Here is a 13,383-nt window from a genome sequence, read left to right on the forward strand (position 1 = left end):
TAAAATTACATTTTCTAATTGGTAACTGCTATTAGTATATCATCGATTTATGTACATTGAATAGATTATATGTAGCAAATTGCTAAATGCTCTTTTAGATTGAATTGCTTGTGTATACATTATCTTGGACTTCTTGCATAGGCAATAAATATCATTAGTGAAAGTTTAAAAAAAAAAAAAAGAAAAAGAAATCTGTTGTCATTCTATTTTTGTCCATTAAACGTATGCAACTTTTCTTTTTTACTCTCTGGTTGCTTTTGAAATTTTGTTATTGGTTTTAGTACATTGCAATTTCTTATGATGTACTTTATTGTGTTTTTATTCATGTCCCTTGTAGTTAGCAGCCCAATACTCTACTCACTGTGCCACCAGGGGCACCTCCTACCTCCCCTTTAGGAACTCTAATTATAGGGCACGAGGCTATTGGAAGTTAATCTGTGTATTTGATTTTCACATGTTTTTCAGTATGCTTCATTTTGGATAGCTTTTAATGCTTTCACTTCAAGTTCAGTAATCTAATCATCTATTACTCCCATCAAGTGTTATTTGTCATCTTAAACAGTGTAGTTTTCATCTCAGCTCTGGGTCAGCTCCTGGTGATTGACTATTCTCAGTCCACACGATGGGTTGCTCTTCCTAGTAATCTTTGAATTTTACCTTCTTGGATGCTGGATGTGTTTATATTCCTATAAATTTCATTAAATTTTGTTCTGGGATACTCAATTTACTTGGAAACAGTTTTGGTTTTTTTTACTTTCAAGTCTTGCTTTTAATTTCTTTTAGGCAGGACTGGAGCAATATTTCATCTAGGGCTAATTATTATCCACTGCTGAAGAAAGATTCTTCTCAGAACTCTGCTCAAACGTTCGTTTCCCACCCTGTATGAATGCCAGGTACTGTTCCTTCTCATCCTCATGGATGAGTATCCCCACGTACCTGCACATAAATCTTTGTAAGAAATATCCTATGAAGATCTAGAATTCGCTTTTAGTGCTGGTCCCTCTACTCTGGTATTCTCCTGCCAATTCTAGCTGCAGTGGTCTCCATGGACTCAGGCTTATCAAAGCTCAATGATTCTGCTGTGCTCCATGTACATTCTTCACCCTGCATCAGGGTCTAGTAACTCATTCAAGTCAGTCAGCTAGGATAATCATGGGCTCATCTTGTTATTCATCATCTCTCAAGGGTTACCCCCCACCCCTTATTATATGATGCCCATGTCTTGGAAACCATTCTTTCATATAGTTTCAACTGAAGGGGGGGTATATGTTACCTCTATTACTTCATCTCAGAAGGAAGTAGAAGTTAACTTAGATTTTTAGAATATGGAGCCAGAGTCCTGCACACTTTTCAAAACTTCTGTTCACAAATAAAATTTCCAAACAGGTTTGCATTCACATAGGAGGCTAATTTTCCCAATTGCTGCCCCGTGGCTATGATATGCTTTGTGCTAACTGACCTTTTCAGATAAAGGCTTACAAGCAGTTCACCCTTTGGCTAGACTCATAGCCTAACAACCTTGTCATCTTACCATAACACCAAAGAGTATGGGAAAGTCATCTTTATGTTTTTTATGATTATAAAGCCCAGGCCCATGGAAGCAGACATGACTGATCCTAAAGTTTGCACTCTTCCTTCTTAATTCTATACGTTATTACTATTCCTAAGACAATTTAAGTGATTTCTTAAAAGATTCATTTCATTTCAGGGTCTACCTTCAGACAGGGTATTTTGAGTTTACCTTTGTGTGAGTCAAGAAAATGTAAAAGTGTGGTTTTACCCTCCCAGGGGGATGAATAATGGAAAAGTGGCGGGATGATGGAAGACGATGGAAGATATGGAAAAAATAATCTATAACTTATCAAGGGTTTGTGAGGGAGGGTAGGTGGGGGAGGGAGGGGAAAGAAATGGGGAGCTGATATCAAGGGCTCAAGTAGAAAGAGAATGCTTTGAAAACGACGATGACGGCATATGTGTAAATGTGCTTGACACGCTGGAGGAATGTATGGATTGTGATAAGAGATGTAAGAGCCCCCAATAAAACTATTTAAAATAATAATAAAAACTGAAAAACAATGAATATTTTAGCCCATTCTAACTATTTTGTGTTTATAGTAAAAATTCCTGGCACATAGTCAAAAAATATATAGTTTTCAGTGTAAATGAGTTAAATGCCCTATATACACAAAATAACAAAAATTCAGCCCATAAGCATACATGTCATTGTATTGTACCTAAAACACGATTCTTGCTTTGTTTATTTGGGGTAAAAAATAGTTCTTATTGGGCATACCAAGGGTAAGTAACAAATATTTCTATAAAATCATAAAAACCTTTATTCAACAAAAATAATATGTGATGCTACCACTGCTCAATATATCCTCCATCTAAGTCTATACACTTCTAAAGGTATGTTTACACCTGGTGGTGCCATGGATTAAACCCACCAGTTGCTCCATAGGGAAATAACGAGGCTGCCTGCTTCCATCAAGCTTTACAGTCTTGGAAACCCCCCATAATGTCGCTATGAGTCAGAATCAACTCTATAGCAATGGTTTTGGTGTTTTATGGTGGGAGTTAGCCCTTCCATGGAGATCTGCATTCTTTGATGTACACAACATCAAATACAGCAGTTTAGGGATATTTGAGGCCTTCAGATCATGTTCCCTTTCGATGTTCTTTGAGTTTGACACATTCCTCCAGTGTGTCAAGCACATTTGCAGATATGCCGCCATCATCATTTTCAAAGTATTCTCTTTCTACTTGAGCCCTTGATATCAGCTCCCCATTTCTTTCCCCTCCCTCCCCCCACTACCCTCCCTCACGAACCCTTGATAAGTTATAGATTATTAAGTGTAGGGGCAAGATGGGTTAAGGTTTTCCAACAAAGCCTTGTAGGATAGTCCTTGCTGTCCGTAAAGAATGATCAGGTGCATTGTCAAGATGGGAAAAAAATTCCTTGGTGCAGCTTTCCTGGCCTTTTTCTCACCAGTGCAATTTTCAATGAAAAACAAAAAAACAAAACAAACAAGCTTCCTAATATACTCCCATGAGTATCCTCGTCCTTCAAGAAAGTCCATCAAATTCTTCCAAACAGTTACCATAACCTTCTGAGATGACCTGTATCTTGAATTTAACTAGCCAGCAGAGCCCTTCAGAAGCCACTATTTCGATAGGACTTTTTGTATTTGTTTGTTTGGAATGGACCTAATACATGTGCATTATGTAGAGAACTTGTCTGAAGATATCCACTGATGCCAGAGACATAATTAAACACCTTTTATTTAGAAAAACATGAGTGTGTGTGAATTTGAACACAAAGAGCAATACTTTTGACTTAGCATCGTATGATACAGGCATAACAAGTAAAATGCTTACAGTATTAACTTCTTACCGGCTCTCAACATGTTCCACATGTGTTCTGGTACTTTTCCCAGTATACTGACCTACATATAGCCTGCTCCACTAGAACTAGCCGTAATTTCAAACACACCCCGTACTTTCCCCACGACCTTTACCAGGCTTAACTGGTATCATCTATTTCACGACATCTAATCACACTTGCCCAGTCCCTTTTTACCCTGTACAATGCTGTGTTTTGCAGTGATTCACAGATGGGTCTTAGGGTCAGAAAGCCTACACGCCTGTACCTTATCATCCATTTAATGACTCTTATACTAAATAAAATAATTAAAGAATGAATGGAAGAAAGAGTATTCACCTACTTTTTATGAGGGGAAAGATATTACATAAATGGATTCAGATAGCATGATATAAAGTTAGGATGAGGATAATGAATTTGTATGTGTATTTTTCAATAGTAGAGAAGTATCATAAAATATAAATCAATTAATAAAAATGAAACTGGAGAAGTTTAAAATTATATGCTGACTATGATACCAAGTGCACCAGCAAACTCAAGACAAAATATATAAACTGAACTACATCAAATTTTAAAATTGAGCATCGAAAGACTGTCAACAAAGGAAAAAGATATCCCATAGTTAAGAAAAAAGGGAACCATAAAATCCAGAACATAAAAATAACTCCTGTAAGATAACAACAAAAATAAAAACAACACAATCCAATTATGGGCAAAGTACTTCAGTATACATTTCAACAAAGAAGATAAAAGAAGTGGCCAACAAGAAAACTAAAAGATGATTGATATCATTACCTACTGCTGTTGAGTCAATTCTTACTCGAGACCCCAGGGGTACTCAAACTACTCCCTAGGGTTTCCAAGGCTGTAACTCTTTACAGATGCCAACTGTCCCATCTTTCTCATGAGGAATGACTGGTAAGTTCACATTATCAATCTTTGAGTGATCAGTTCGACACTTAACCCACTGTGCCACCAGTGTTCCTTTCAGCATCTTCAAGGAGAAGCAAATCAAAACCACCATAAGACCACTTGACCTTCATAAGTATAGCAGTGAGAAAACAAATAATAGCAGGTGTTGGCAATGAGGTAGAGCAATCAGAAACCAATACAATTGATAGAGGAAATACAACGTGCTGCACCTATTATGGAATAGAATTTTGCAGTTGCTCAAAAAGTTAAACATAAAAAATAAAATGCAGTGCCATCAAGTCAATTCTGACTCATAGCATCCCTGCTAGAAAGGGGTTTCTATGGGAGTGGAAAGGCTCATGTTTCTCCCATGGAGCAGCTGGTGATTTTTCAACTGCCAACCTTGTGGCATTTCAATACTTATCCCATTGTGTAACCCACTATCCCCCAAAGGACTACGATTTAGTTGTTGTTAGGTGCCAATGAGTCAGATCCAACGGATAGCAAGCGTATGCACAACAGAATGAACCACTGCACCACCCTCACGATTGTTGTGCTTGAGCCCACTGTGTCAGTCCATCTCGATAGGCACCTTCCTTTTTTTTTTGGCTGCCCCTCCATTTTATGACGCATGATGTCCTTCTCCAGGGACTAGTCTCTCCCTAATGACATGGCTCAGATACAGAGATGAAGTCAAGCTGTCCTTGCCTGTAAGAAACACTCTGGTTCTACTTCCCCCAAGACAGATCTGTTTGATCTTTTGGCAGCCCAAGGTACTTTCAATATTCTTCTCCGGCTTGCCGGAGAAGATTCCTCTTCAGTCTTCCTCATTCAATGTCCAACTTTCACGTGCATATTAAGCAATGAAAATCCTACTATCATGTAATCTCCAGCTTCAGCAAACTATCACTGTTTGTATTTCCCAACTACTGTCTTTGCTTCCAACTTTTTATATTCCAAATCACCGATAATTCAACGCATCCTGACTTTATGTTTGATCAATTTCCAAGTGAAGACACTGGTGTAACTCTTTCAATTTCTTAGTTTTGATTGGTGCACAAATTTGAACAATAGTTGTATACATTGGATTTCCTTGAAGGCGGATAGATATAATTCTATCACAGATAGCATTGCACTTAAAGATAGATATTGAAATGTCCTTTTTGAAGATGAAGGCAACACCATTCCTCTTAATTGCATCATTCCCGGCATAGTAAACCATATGCTTTTCTTTCTCTTTTTTTTTTTCCATATGCTTTTCTGATTCAAAATAGCCAATACCAATTCATTTCAGCTCACTAATGCCTGGGACATCAATCTTTCTGCATTCTATTTCTTTTTTGATGACTTTCAATTCTCCTATATTCATACTTCATACATTCCAAGGTCCAATTAGATTTTTGCAGCTGTTTCCATAGGACCCAGCAATTCCACTCATAGGTATATAGCCCAAAGAAATGAAAAGCAGCAGTTCAGAGACAACACCTGCCAGGAGAAGCGAGCCCCTAGCACATCATTATGGGTCTGGTAGGCGCAATTGTACAGCGATAATAAGTAAAGATTATAGTAAAGTTATAGAGAACATGAGAGATAGAAGAGAAATATAGAAATAAATGGAGTCAGACACATTACATGGTAAGCATGCTCACCTCAGCCAGGGTTGGTGGTACATGTGGAGAGAGAGAGAGAGAGAGAGAGAGAGAGAGAGAGAGAGAGAGAGAATCTTTAATTCTAACCAAGGCTTTTATATTCTCTGGGGACATGCAAGCCCCCTAATTACAGGAGAAGACATATGTCATAGGAAGGGGTTGTGCTATAGGTAATACAGTAGTGGAAGGGAGTGTTCTAGGGGTATCCATGCAATAGGAAGAGGAGCGATAGGGGGTATACATGCGGCAAGATAGGCGGATCCTAGATACAGGATGGCAACCTAACTTTGGATGTCACAGAGCCAGTTCGACCTGTTCCCTGGCTCAACTGATAGAGACCATTATCGGTAGGGTGTGAACTCCACCTACAGGAACCAAGCTAATGGTCGCAAGCCTCAGGGAGAAATAGTCTATTGTCCCCAGCAGCAGAGAGCAGGACCACCCAAGTGGGTGGTGGGGCTAGACAGTAGTCTGGCAGCAATTGCCTTCAGGGATGTCTGTAAGCATCTGGCCTCCCCCCACATACACCAGTGCTCACTGACTGTTCATAATAGTCAACATGTGAAAACTTAAATGTCCATTAACAGATAAGTGCTTTTTTAAAAAAAAGTACTACCTATAAACTATGGCCTATTAATCCAGTATGAACAGAAATACTCAAACATGAAATTTGTGTGGCTGTCACAGGACTGGGTAGTGTTTCTTTCAGTTGTACATAGGATTGAAACGCGTCAAAACTGACTCGATGGCACTTAACAACCAACAAAAAGGAATGAAGCTCTGATACATGAAACTCAAAAACATTATACTGAGTGAAATCATCAGTTGGTCACAAAAGGACATTATGCCACTTATATAAAATAAGCAAATATATAACACTAATGTTAATGAGTGGTTACCAGAGGCTAAAGGGAGGGAGATGGAGAAGTCTTTGCTTAGGGAACACTGAATTTCTGTTAATGGTGGAAGGATAATGTAGAATAGGGCAGTGAGAGTTGTACAACATAATGAGCATAATCAATGAATTTTACATGTAATAAATGTTGATATGGAAAAAAGTTTTGTTTTATATAGTCCTCTCACAATTAAAAATCAATCAACTATTTAAGAAAAACTTATATTGTACATTTTCTTTTGGGGGGAGAAAAAATTGTTTCTTTAAACAAATCTAAAAATTTGGAAGTACTAGCTGACATGTAACAAACCCCAAATGGAAGAGTGAAGCTAAAATGTACTAAAGGAGATGCATGATTCTGTTGTTCTGATTCGAACGGAACTATATACAGAATATTTGGAAACTAGCTCTGACTCCAGACCTCAAAATAATACCAGAAGAGAGTCTTAATAGAGAAAGCTGATTAGGTAATTAATTATAATCTAAAATAGGCCTCCAGGTTTCATTTGCTGAATGAATTATTTTCTTGACTCATTAAAACAAAATCCATTTGGGATTTTTTATTATTTTGTCTGTAAAATCTCATACCCACAAAAATATTTCCATATTTCATGTATAAATGCAATAGACAGTGGATGAGGACAAAAAAGGGACACAGACTCAATATATTTAATGGGTCTGACCTACAGTGCATCCCTTTTGTCTTTAACAGATGCTTGTGATCAAAGAGCTATCCTTCCCCCCACCCCCCAAACAAGCAGCATATCCATAAGGTTTCACAGGTATCTTTTAGTCATTAAGGCCAATGAGGAGGCAAATACAAAGTCATTAGAGAGAATGAATGGGTCTAAAATGAAATGTGAACAAATAATATGCACTTTAAGTTGAACTTCAAAAGCCAGCAGGTATGACTAAAGAAAGCGAATAACACTAAAAATCCGAAATATAAAAAATGTAATCATTAAATAAATCCAACAATCTTTAATATTCAGAATGACTATGTATAGCATTTTCTGGTATGGAACAATACATCATCAGTTTCAAAGAACACATGTCATACCAAGAATTATAAATGAAAATGATTCTATACGGAGGCAAATCCTGGAGTCATAGATAAAATTATAAATTATTCTCTAGGGTGTTTTTTAAACAATTTTCTCTTTACATTTGACATTTTCAAAGATATAAGAAAAATATGAAGAAATTAGACTGATTTCAGATTTTTTAGCAGAAAGAACAGATGCAGGAAGCAATGGACTTATCTCCACAATGTACCAAGGAAAAATCACTAACAACAAAGGATTTCAAATTCAGCCAAAGCACCATCCAAGGGTGAGAATAAGGATTCTGGAAAAACTGTGGCAGTAGTTTACCTTTTGAATCTCCAGTGGACCTTTTTACACCACAAAAACAGAATGACTATCATAACAAAGCCCAAACCCATGAGATCCACAAATAAGATTGACACAAGAATCTATGATATCTTCACAAACCCAAACTGTAAGTACATGGGACAAGTCAAAGCTACAAGAATAGTCTCAGCAAATGCTTGTGATGACACAAGGATGCCAAGATCACCTAACGAACAAGGGATGCACAAATAACTAGCAACACATGAGGTAATCAAAAGTTGAACTCACATAAAGGTCAATGGACAGACCTGGAACTATTTGAGGTCTTTTCTTTTTTTGCTTTTGGGTTTTTTATTTTAATTATTTTTAGTTTTTTTTGTTTTAGTTATCTTCTATTTTGTTATGTCTCACTTTGCTTTGTTTTTGTGTATATTATTGTCTCTGCATGTCTATCTGGACAAGATAGGCAGGTTGAACAACCTGGAGGAGTGAACAATGGGACTGCTGGTTGGAGGGGGGGAAGGGGAGCAGAAACACGGGAAAGGGGTTGCCAACAAACCCAGGGACAAGAACAAGTGATCTAAAATTGATAGGAGGGCATAGGATGCTTAGGGGGACTTGAGCAAGGACAATGTAGCCGAGAGGAATTACAAAAACCGGAAGGAAGGCCGAACATGATAGTGGGACAAGAGAAAAGTAAAAGGAAATAAAGGAAAGAACTGGGAGGCAAAAGAGACATTTATAGAGGTCTAAATACAGGCATGTATACATGTAAATACATTGATATATAATGATAGGAGACTAGATCTATGTACATATATTAATTTATAAAGTATTACAGCAGCAGACAGACATTGGGCCTCCACTCAAGTACTCCCTCAATGCAAGAACACTTTGTTCTAATAACCTGGCATTCTGTGATGCTCACCTCCCCTGACACGATTGCTGAAAACAAAATAGGTGCATAAGCAAATGTGCTGAAGAAAGCTGATCGTGCCTGGCTATCAAATCATATAGCGTCTGGGGTCTTAAAGGCTTGAAGACAAACAAGCAGCCTTTTAGCTGAGAAACAACAAAGCCCACATGGAAGAAGCACACCAGTCTGTGTGATCATGAGATGTTGATGGGGTCAGGTATCAGGCATCAAAGACACAAAACAAAAATCCTATCCATGTGAATGAGGCGAAGGGCAGAGAAGAGACCCAAAGCCCATCAGTAGTCAATTGGGCATCCCCTGTCAGAAGGGCCCTAAGGAAGAGATGAGCCAATCAGGGTGCAATATAGCACCAACGAAACACACAACTTTTCCTCTAGTTCTTTAATGCTTCCTTTCCTGCCCACCCCCTCACCCCCACTATTATGACCCCAATTCTACCTTACAAATCTAGATCAGAACATGTACACTGGTACAGATAAGACCCCACAACACAGGGAATGCAGATAAACCCCTCAGGACCAACAGGGAAACTAGGAGGGTAAGGGAGGGGGCGGGTAAGGGGGAATGATTCGCAATGATTGACATCAGGCTCCCTCCCAAGGGGACAGATAACAGAAAAGTGGGTGAAGCGGTTGGTGTAAGATGTGAAAAAAAAAAATTAGGGTTCATGGGGGAGGTTGGGTGGGGAGGGGGAGGAAAAGAAATAAGGAGCTGATACCAAGGGCTCAAGTAGACAGAAAATGTTTTGAACATGATAACAGCAACATAGGTACAGATGTGCTTGACACGATGCATATATGTATGGATTGTAAAAATAGCTGTAAGACCCCCCAATTAAAAAAGAGAGAGAGAGTTGGAGTCAATAGAGGGCAACTAACAAGTTATGAGACTGTCTGCTTGCATTGGGAACTTTGTTAGCAAACACCAACTATGGAAGCAGGGAACGGGGGTGGGAGGGGTGTGCAAAGCAAGGTGTGTGGTAAGTTCTGAGAGAGCTGGAATTATCAAAATTAAAGTTAAATTTTAGGAAACAGGGTTCTAACTGAGCAAGACAGGGGCAACAGAAACAAGAAGAGAGATGGAGAAAGCCCCAGTAAAAGTGAGGAACAGAAAGACCATCTCAAAGTACGAAGCCATAAATTCTGAACTGTTCGTGGAAATGTAAGAAGGATCACTAGAGACAAAAAGAATGATTCCAGTAGTACTTACCTGAAAGGGGAGATGCCATGATCACGAAGGTTGTTTTCCTAGGGTGAGGCTTATCCATTGCACTCTGGATGTGCTGACTCCTGCGATTTCCCCAAATGTGGGAAACTCAACTGCATAATTTGTGGTAGTGAGGGACTGCGTTCATGCTCTCCCCTGAAAAAGAAAAAAAAAAAAAAAAAAGAATGATTCCAGTTCCCTACTTCCGCCTAACAGTTCATGAAAGTGATCAACAAAAAGGCTGTGGTTGAATCCCATGTAGTTTTTAGAAGTTTTATAGTTTTATAAATATACTATTTAGTAAGCAGCAGAATAGTACTCCTGCAGATGATGGCGGGGAGAAAAGGCATGCCCTTAACAGATGAAAGTTTATAGTCTACTATTTCAAAACAAGCCAAATGAAGTTTTTAAAAACTATACAGAGAGTATGTAAAAGAACTTCAGAGGTAGACAAGCTCACAGTTGAGATGAAACTCAAAAAATAATTAAAAATAAAGTAAAACACCAACATCAAAATAAAGAATGAATAAATAGAACATATACTACTTTAAGAAACACGGAGACAAAAAAGACATTTTAAGAATCCTAACGAAATGAAACCACCATACTTATTCAATCTGTATGCTGAGCAATTCGAGAAGCTAGACTATATGAAGAATATGGCATCAGGATCCAAGGAAAACTTTTACGATCTACAATATGCAAATGACACAATCTTGTTTCCTGAAAGCAATGAGGGCATGAAGCATTTACTGATGAAGATCAAAGCCTACAGCCTTAAGGATAGATTACAACTCAATGTAAAGAAAATTAAAATCCGAACTAGACAGTATCACAATAAATGGAGAACATACTAAAGTTATCAAGGTTTTCATTTTACTTGGGCCCACAATCAAGGAAGCAGTAGTCATGGGCCAGGGAGTGTTTCTTTCCATTATACATGAGGTCACTATGAGTCACAACCACCTCAAAGGCACCAAAAAAACAAGGATTTTTTTTTCAATGTGTTTAAGTCGACAAAAACTGCAGACTGACATCCACCTAACGGAAAACAAACAAACGGATGAGCTACAAAATGTTAACTTATTGTGAATCCATTAGAGAGCTAAGGAAAGAAAAAATGGAATAACCAAACTACACGGAGGAACTAGCAATTCTCAGGTAATGGAGAGAAGAGATTCAGTCTCTACTATAGCAGAGCACAGGAGGAAGCTGTGGCCACCAGCTACACATTTAACAAAACACGGGTATTTTGATATGACTTGAGTTTCAAGATATAAAAGAGACCCCAAATCTCAGATATAACTTAAGGGGAAATACTAATCAAGTCTTAAAAGGGACAAAGACACATCACCAGGATAAGAGAGGGCATTAGCACAAGGTCATAATGGCATCCAAAGATTCATAGCACAGAGCCACTTAAATAAAGCACACAACACACAGAAAATTGTCACATATTCATAAATGGTGGCAGAGCAATACATCACAGTTACAGGTGGGACACTATAAAAGTGGGAACAGGGCCATGACTGGGACATGTTACTGCATGTTCAACAAAGAGCCTGCAAGATTGGTCCAGGAACTTCCAACCAATGCAATCCGTGCTCCACTGATGTGGTATGACTCGTGACTATGCAATCCCCAGTACTGTTCATCAAGGACACATCCAGGCAAGCCCTTCAGGGAAAGATTGACCTTCGCTGGATCTGAAGTTGGGTGGTGGCAATCTACTTTCCAATGCCCTTGGCCTGAAGGCAACACTATTCTCATTCGGAGCTAAAGGTCAAAAGAGATTCAATGGAGGCTTAATCCTCTGCAAATGAATTTTTGGTTTTCACTGTCTTCCATAGCCTTCTGTAAGCAGGATGCTCAGAAATTAAGCTCTAATACACTTGCAACCCTTACTGCAGGAGCTCCTCCTGGTTCTCAGAAAGACTAGCATATTGCATTAGGAATATGGTCTATTGGAAGTGATCAGCTGCTATCAGGAATAGGCATAAAGCATTGCCTGCCTCCTCAGAGTCTTCTTCCCTCCCACAAAAGCTGCTGAGCAAAAGACAACAAACGTTATGGCCTCAAGTCAATGGCAAAAGACCCTTGTGATTGGGAGAAGGTGGAGGGGAAAAAAGGCAAACATATGACAGTGGAGCCAGAGGAAAAAAAGATCTTGGGCTTTAGATCCTCTAATAATACTCAGTTAAGATACCTGCTACCAATACCAAGCAGAAAATGTTTGCCCAAAGCCAATACAGAAACAAGGTGGGAACCCTGGTGGAATAGTAGGTGGTATAGTTCCATGTTGGGCTGTTAACCACAAGGCTAGCAGTTCCAAACCACCAGCGGCTTGGCGGGTAAAGAGACTTTCTACTCAGGTAAAGAATTACAGTCTCAGAACCCCATAGTGACAGTCTTATTCTGTCCTACAAAATCACTATCAGTCTGAACTGACTCAATGGCAGTACTTTTTTATTAAGGTGAGGCAGAGAGCATGAGAGCACCCCTCACCCATGGCCTACGTCCAAGGGTCCTGCCTATGACATCAAGGGATATCCCTGCTTCCACCAAGGGGCTGGAATATCACATAGGAAACGGTTTTGCTCCAAAACAAAACAAAAAACTCCTCAAAATGTTAGATAGAACTCCAATTCTGAATATGGAAGCAAGAGTCCCTGGGTGGTGCAACGGGTTAACACACTTGGCTGTTGTTATCCAGCTGGTGGCTTCCAACTGAGTCTACTCAAAAGTACCTCAGAGCAAAGGCCTAATAATCTACCTCTGGAATTTTAAAAAAAGCCACTTGAAACTCTCTGACATAAATGGGTCACGATGAACTGGAATCGACTCTATGGCAGTCGGTAAAGGTAAAAAAATATATAGAAACACAAACTATCATCATATGAATTCAATAAACCATGATCAAATGTAGACCATGACAAAGTCTCAAGGACCAGAAGATTTCTTGTGAAAGTTAGAAAAAGAAAAAAAACCCTATACAGTGAACCCTCGCCACTTCGCGCTTCGACTTCCGCGGCCTCACTCTATCGCGGTTT

The 13,383-nt window shown here is 38.9% G+C and overlaps 1 long non-coding RNA gene and 1 other non-coding gene across 2 annotated transcripts in view; one reads left to right on the plus strand and one right to left on the minus strand.

Moving 5' to 3' along the window:
* Window positions 1-13,383, minus strand: part of LOC123522096 — a 166,793-nt gene that overhangs the window by 45,462 nt on the left and 107,948 nt on the right. The window contains exon 2 of the long non-coding RNA XR_006680398.1: window positions 10,337-10,489. This is a non-coding gene — a long non-coding RNA (uncharacterized LOC123522096). The remainder of the gene's footprint in view (window positions 1-10,336; window positions 10,490-13,383) is intronic.
* LOC115870773 lies at window positions 10,329-10,492 on the plus strand. Its single transcript, XR_004046904.1, has one exon. It is a non-coding gene; the product is annotated as a U1 spliceosomal RNA (small nuclear RNA).

This window comes from Echinops telfairi, unplaced genomic scaffold, assembly GCF_000313985.2.
Source record: "Echinops telfairi isolate 266 unplaced genomic scaffold, ASM31398v2 ScPeMD7_2291;HRSCAF=2852, whole genome shotgun sequence".
Lineage (NCBI taxonomy): Eukaryota > Metazoa > Chordata > Mammalia > Afrosoricida > Tenrecidae > Echinops > Echinops telfairi.